Source organism: Medicago sativa, chromosome 3, assembly GCF_051527215.1.
Source record: "Medicago sativa cultivar Bolivia chromosome 3, Bolivia_mono, whole genome shotgun sequence".
In the NCBI taxonomy this organism is placed as follows: Eukaryota; Viridiplantae; Streptophyta; class Magnoliopsida; order Fabales; family Fabaceae; genus Medicago; species Medicago sativa.
Window position 1 is genome coordinate 56377825 of NC_140751.1, and position 7666 is coordinate 56385490.

The 7666-nt window shown below is 35.5% G+C and overlaps 1 pseudogene; it reads right to left on the minus strand.

The window, feature by feature from the left end:
- Nucleotides 1–2871: 2871 nt before the first annotated feature.
- On the minus strand, nt 2872–7178 carry LOC146938539 (uncharacterized; annotated as a pseudogene).
- Nucleotides 7179–7666: the final 488 nt, after the last annotated feature.

Genomic DNA, 7666 nt, shown 5'->3' on the forward strand with positions numbered 1-7666 from the left:
TCTCTTCTCTTATTATAAAAGTTTGTATGGTAAAGCTAACCCTAAACCTAAGTTTTCCCTCCAAATCATTTGAAAAGATGTAATTGTCCCCCATTGCTTTTGATTAGGAAGCCTAATTTTTCCCTCCAAACCATTTGAAAAGACGTAATTGTTCCCCATTGCTTTTGATTAGGACGGATTTGCCCTTCCCTGTTGTTTTCTATAAGGTGACATTTAAAATGACATTTAATTTCATGTGTTGGTAGAGAGGTTCAATAGTTGTTGTTTTTTAACTAAAGGATGTAAAGCTCTTCTTGATTTTTATGGTATTTGTTTATGTGTTTGGGTCACAATGAATTTTATGGGTTTGAGTTGATTTAGAATTAATCTTAAGGATATGGTTGGTTGAACGATTAGTTATCCTAAATTTGATCCTCCTATGAAATTTGTTGTCGAAAAAGATGATGTTGTTGGACATGTTCCTAATGGTATTCCACCGACATATCAACAGTGGAAGCGTATGATTGTTGCTCGCATAATTCACGATGACATGGAAGTCGTGGTGGGTGCTCCAATGACAGAAATGAATGAGACTTTGTATTTTAGTGTCAAACATACTTAGGTTATTTAGGTTACGATTATGTTCGTTGTTCTTATTTGTTTTTCTTTACGTTAAGACTTATGTCAGTTTTTGACAATTTATTTGAATTATTTATTGTATTATCATATTTATTTTTTCAAATAATGCACAACATTTTAGAATATAATAGACCATATTTGGTGATTGTTTCTGTTTTTATTTTCTATGATCCAGCAAGAAAAAATAGTCACGAAATACATATATATTTTCGTTAAAATTGATTGATCATCAGTATAAGGTGTCGCGAAATGGTTGAGCTAGTAAATTTTCATACAATGAACAAAATTTCAATAAAAATAGCAATGGAAATGAACGAAAATTTAGTAACAGTTAATATCATTATTAATTTGGTCGTTATTCATACAAGTGCGCTTAAGATTAATGGGAGTTTATGCATTTTAATACCTTACACTTGCAGAAATATTTAAAAATTTATCTTAACTGATGTTGTCTTTATTAAGTTATCAAGATAATATTGTCATTTAAGTTTGTTTATGTAAGTATGTGGGTTATTAAGTTCAGTATCATATAACATTTTGGATAATTAAAATGAAAATGATGATCATAAGAATAAAAAAAAGAAAAGCCAAGAAAGTGTAAAAGGACACATAACAGAGATATAACAAGCTTATAGAATTCTAAGTCTAGTAACTTGTTACTAATTTAGAAATCAACAGTCATTGAACAAGCAGTGCTGCTAAATTACAAATTCTTCTAGCTATTGCAGTGCTACAAAATTACACTTTCTTTTAGCTGCACAAAATGATTATATCTTCTGATTCTCCAAAACACCATTAACTCGAAAAAGCCATTCAAGCTAAGAGGATTTGCATTCTTCATTGATCTTCATTCTGATTATGTGACTCCTAAAATAATAAATTGAAAGACACAAATCATTACAAACTATAAATATGAAAACAATTTTGTTCTTAAAGATGAGTGATCTCCCCATCAATAATCTAGTGAAGCTAAATTGATTTCCATTTGTTTGAGATAACTCATAAGACCAAAAAAATGTCTTATAAGTATTGAGGTATAAAATACGATATCTTATACAAGAAAAGAGAGTAAAACAAATTGCGACAAAAAACAAAAATTTGACATATTTATAGCGATAAAAAACATATTTAACCTTTTTTTATAGGGAGGGTGTATATAGAAATCTTTGTGCTATACACGGGTACATATAGCAAATCGCTCCAAAAGGCCAAAAACATTGATAGGCTTCAGTCAGTCGTTCATCATGTCAATTTTTGGGGCCTTTCTATGATATTGGCTATATATACCCCACAAACGAAACATTTCTATATACACTCCCACTTAAAAAAAAAATTAGGTCCCCTATAGGCAAGGAACCTAGGACGTCGCACCCCCGGCATATGCCTAGGGCCAGCCTTGAGAAAAAACCTGAAAAAAAATCACAACGCTAGTTTCGAGTTTAAGCGACCGACATAGAAGAAGGTGAGGTTTAGTTTCGGCATGAATCGGAACGATTATGAAGAAAACAAAAGTTGGATTTGAAGAAACATTTTTGCCCTGATTCAAGCTAGGGCCTTGAATGGCATTAAACATATCTCAGTGTATTAGAAAGTGGAGTTTCGCCCTTTCATTAGACTGTGTTGTTAAGAATAATGATAGTTATTAGTTGGTTTCATTGTTAGTTAAGAGTCAAGTATGAAGTTAGTTAGAGATAGTGATTAGAAATGTTAGTTATTAGTTACCGAATGCCAATAAATAGGCTTGATGTACTCCTTTATTTGTACCTTTTTCTTTTGTAAGACTATTTAATACAAAGTTTCTCATATCGTTATCTCTACTTTTTTTTCATGGATGCCATGTTTTTCAACATATGTTGTTGATTTTAAGTTGAAATGAATCTGAACCATTACTTTGATCAAATGGATGCATTTAATTTGACTATGTGATTGTGCTATTGACGCAGTACGGAAGTGTAGGGTTAGCAAGCACTAAACCTAGGTAGAAAAGAACAAGTTTGCAAGCGACAAACTTGTGAAAATAGGGTTGCAAGCGACAAACCTATGAAAATAAGGGTTTCCGAAATCCACCAGAATTGAGAGAAAATCTCGAATAATTTTATTGAATAAATAGTGTGCCTCTTAGGCTACATAAGTTATGATTATATAGCGAAAGAAATAACAAACCCCGTGGGCTAAAATAAAATAAAATGTAATAATAATAGAGAGTTCTGGAAATTACTAAGATTTGGCTAAATAATAAATACTACTAAATTACTAATAAAACCCTCCTGCATCAGTCTCCTCCACCTCTGAAGAACTCGACCTCGAGTTCTCATTCTGATGAAGAGCTCTCCATGCATGTTGACTCCTCCAATAAACAAGAGACCACCCTCCTGGATCCCATTGAATGAAATAATGTGGAATTGGTGAGCATATGATCACTAAAATGCTTAAGAGCTTCAAGGCTGAAATATGAATCCCTTGCTGGCAACCCTGTCTTTCATACCAAAACTTGCCTCTGTCAAATACGAAGTTGAGCAATCCATGAAAGGTGAAGAACATTTTCCAACAAGCTTCATTAACAGTAACTACCATAGGAGAATCGAATTCTCTTGAGTATTGTTGGTCCATATAGAATGATGAATAATCAATCATAATGTCGATGAAACCAATTGCTTTCGCAGCAATGGCTTCCAAGTGGACCTGCAGATATAGTGTTAACTCTGATTTTTTTTCATTCTACTTGTTTCAAAAACAAGCACTCTTGTATCACTTTCCAAAGCAGCTGTAGCAGAACTCATATTTGGAGGTTGTTATGGATCACTATTTGTACATACTTTGCCAAGCTGTGCCATCTTGAAAACGTGATCAATTGGATAATTATCTCCAAACCTAGGGTCCACCGGTTTTTTAATACCTTCTATAGGATGCAACTGATCAAAAACTTCTTCAAACAAAACTACAAGGCCCTTTAAATCAACACCATCAATTCCAACGGATTGTGGACATACCATTAATCCAACAATATTCTCATTAATAACCACTATAATTTCTTGATATCCACATGCATGAAAAGTCATGTGTCTATGATCAATTCTAGTGACAATAAAAACATACTTCGGTTTATGATTTTCAAAACAATATGGGCCATATTGTTTCAATGTCAATGTCTCGAAGATTGAATTCAATTGGAACACTCTATTTTTCCAATCATATGCATGAAATTTCTCTTGAATCCAAGCATAACCATGAATATGAAATGAATGATAAAATTATGAGGAACAAAAACTCATGGCAGCAACTCCACGACAACATAAATCAGGTAGCTTAGGAGGGGGTGGAGGTTGTGCCACTTTCACAATTAAGTTATGTTGACAGATTGACAGTATTTGCACTGTAGAAGGAAGTAAAACATCATATGATAGCAGTTTGTTCTCATTCACGCTACCATCTGTTTTTGACAAACAAGAAAAAGAGTTTGTGTGAGAATCAGAGCCAACTGCTATTGGAACTGCTCCACACCTTAAAGCTTTTGAGTGGGGTTTCATCAGTAGGATCATGAAAACACTGACATAATATAATGTCTGATCCTGCGAATAATAAATGCGATAAAGCTTCATCATATGAACCCACAAAGTTAATATTATCAACATCCTTGAATTCCGCATGAAGTGATTCTAGTGCTTGGTTCAAGTCCAAGGTTTTAAATAACGGTAACGGTTGCGGTCACGGTCGCGTTAAGGTTTTCACGGTTTCGGACTGTCACGGACGTTGCGTACATATTGCGGTCGTCGCGGTGTGAATTAATCACAATGTTGCACAAAACCACAAATCTTGTTAAAAGTCAATAAGTTAGTGACATTCATTAGTTTGGGATTCCCTCACCTAACCCAACTACGCCCAATTCCTCTCAGCTCACCTTCTTCTTTCTAGGTTCTTCTTCTTTCTCACAAAACAGAAGCAAGCAGCCACATATTGACACAATGAATATTTTATCTGTAAGGTCCAAACTCTCATACACAGATTCCACACAAAGACACAATCAACTCAACTTAAAGTCCCATTTTTTCCCCTCTAAAATCTCATCTCATCTCTAATACAAATTTACAGAACAACACCCAAATTAAGAGTGAGAGTGAAATTAGTTAGAGGAGGCCATGAAGATTGAAGAGGAGGCAATGAAAATTGAATAATGAAGCTAAAGAAAAGAAACAGATGAAGTTTTTGCATCCATAACTATGTTTCGCGGTTGTAAAGGTGGGTTTCGCGGCTGTAACGGCGAGTTTTGCGGTCGTAACGGTGTTTCGAGGCTGTAACGGCGTTTCAGTGTGATTTTTCTTCTCAGCGTTAAAACGGCAAATAACGGTAACGGTGATGGCCTATACCGTTTTGTAACGGCCGATATCGCGGTAACGTTCCTGTATTTAAAACCTTGTTCAAGTCTGGTCTTTCACTGGTCTCCATAAATATAAACTGGACATTGTGCTTCTTAGCATTCAGAATAATATCCTTCATCTTTTTCTCATCAATATCAGATCCTTCTGAAAAATTGCATCCAAAAAGAATAGTAAAAGAATATTCAGATAACCCGAGCCGCTACAGTAACGCAACTTTGCAAACAGCTTTTCCATTCATATTTTCAACATTAAAATTTTCTGAAGAAAATAGTCTGTTGAAGGATCCCGTGTTGATTTCTCAAATCTATAAGGAGCAACAGATAACTTGTCCATCTCAATATTAGCAGACTTGTCGACATATCCAGCTGCCACAACATCAACATCAATTAGCTCCATCTTCACCCCTTTAGGTGCCTCTAATGCTCGTTCAATATCAAGCATATGCAATATTACGTGTTGATTTGTGCCCAACATCATCCCTCTTGCAATTATTGGAGCAAGTGCATCACCAATTTGTCCTTTGGTAGTACATGAGAAAGGCAAATTGAGTGACGATGTGTGGACGACATCAAGTGGTTTCGGTGGCAGTGCAATCAGGTGATTAGATGAGAATGGTTTAAAATTTACCTCACTTAAGCATTGCAGAATGGAGGGAGAGGTTTGTTTTTCCAAAAATGAGCTCAAGCCAACTAGAAACCTGTTGGGATCGTAACATCTGAGAGTTCTGAAGCTTAGATATCTTGATTGTGCAAGCATATGGATTATGTCACATGAAAAGCTAGAAGTAACAACAAAAGATCTTAGTATATCAATGCAATTGATGGATTGAACAACTTTAAACCATTGAGTAGCTTTCTCCAGAAATGGTTCAGCAAGCTTAACAACACCAGAAGAATCAACAAGCAAGTTAGCCCCATTGATATCTATGTGAATTGTCTTTTTGCTGTGCAAGTAAGCCAAACCTAAAAGAAATTGTCTTGTGAAATTCTCCCACATCAGATTTCTTAGGCGCAGATTTCTTCCTCGATACAACGCACTCATTGAATTCATCAACCACTTTGTTTTCAAACCCGTCTCCACATTTAATTTGGCATTCAGTCTCATCCGGTCTATTGCTGCAAGTTTGGAAACAAGCAACAATGGCAGCACATGATGAGTTTGCAAGACACCTAGCCAATTCCGAACAACGGATTCTGTTATCACTTGAGCAGGAACAGACTCTGTTTGGTCTTCAACAAGGCCAGTAACTGCATCACTCGTTTCACCATATTCGTTTTGAGAACTAATATTTTTCGCAACATCTCCAAAAGGTGGATCCAATAGCTCATTCACAGAATTTGAGTTCACTTGAACAGGAATGGGTTGTGGCTGTTCTTCAACAAGCGTAGTTACTGCATCTCTCACTTCTCCAGGCAGTTGAATAACATAATTCTCAGTTATCTTCACCGAAACATGATTTGATTTTTCATTGATAACAGAATCGGTTGCCACAGTACCAAGCACACTTTGTGCTTTCTCTAAACATTCAGAGTCAATCTGAGCTATTTCTTCAGACATGTCACATTGTTCAGTTCCTATCTTCTCAGTCGTAAAGTTGTTAGGGCTTGTTGAATTTCCTGTTGAACTAATCATTGGTTTGAGAAAACTGACATCATATTGCTTATCACCAGCAATATTAACATCAAGTGGCTTATTTTTATCAACATTAACATTATGATACCTTAGAATATACGTTATCAAAACAGGATGTCTAGCAATATCTTTAACCATCTTACGCGAACACGAGTTACCTGCAATTCTGAAAGCATGTCTCAAAAGGCCGGTCAAGGAGTAATCTTTGTTGTAACAAAACGGACAACGATATACTGAATCAGAGATTTCAAATTGGTAGTAATCATCCTTCAACTTTGTGTAATATCTACGCTCATAGTAATCCAAATCAGATTCATTGCTATATTTTGGTTTTCGGTACGTAACAATAGTAGGGATGTTATTACAAACCCTAATAACTGGAATTGGTTCTCCTCCTCTGTTCGGATTGTTTCTGTTGTTGGCGTTGTTGTTGTCAACCTTAGCTGTCCACGTAGCCATCTGATCTGACAGAACTTTGATGCCGTGGTAAGAGTTGTGGTTATGCCGGCAAACTCTGCCCTCGTCATAAGTTGATCTCCCATGGCTGATCATGTTAAGCAAAGAACAGGAGAAATCTGCTCTGATACCAACTGATGCAGTGCGGAAGCGTAGGGTTAGCAAGCGCTAAACCTAGATAGAAAAGAACAAGTTTGCAAGCGACAAACTTGTGAAAATAGGGTTGCAAGCGACAAACCTATCAAAATAAGGGTTTCCGAAATCCACCAGAATTGAGAGAAAATCTCGAATAATTTTATTGAATCAAAAAGTGTGTCTCTTAGGCTACATAAGTTATGATTATATAGCGAAAGAAATAACAAACCCGTGGGCTAAAATAAAATAAAACGTAATAATAATAGAGTTCTGGAAAATTACTAAGATTTGGCTAAATAATAAATACTACTAAATTACTAATAAAACCCTCCTGCATCAGTTATTCCTCCCTCCGTTTTTTATGGTTCTTGGTACATGTCTTAAGGAGCAATTAAAGTATATAAATATTTGTTTGTTTTGGACTCAAATGGCCTCATTTATAATTAAAT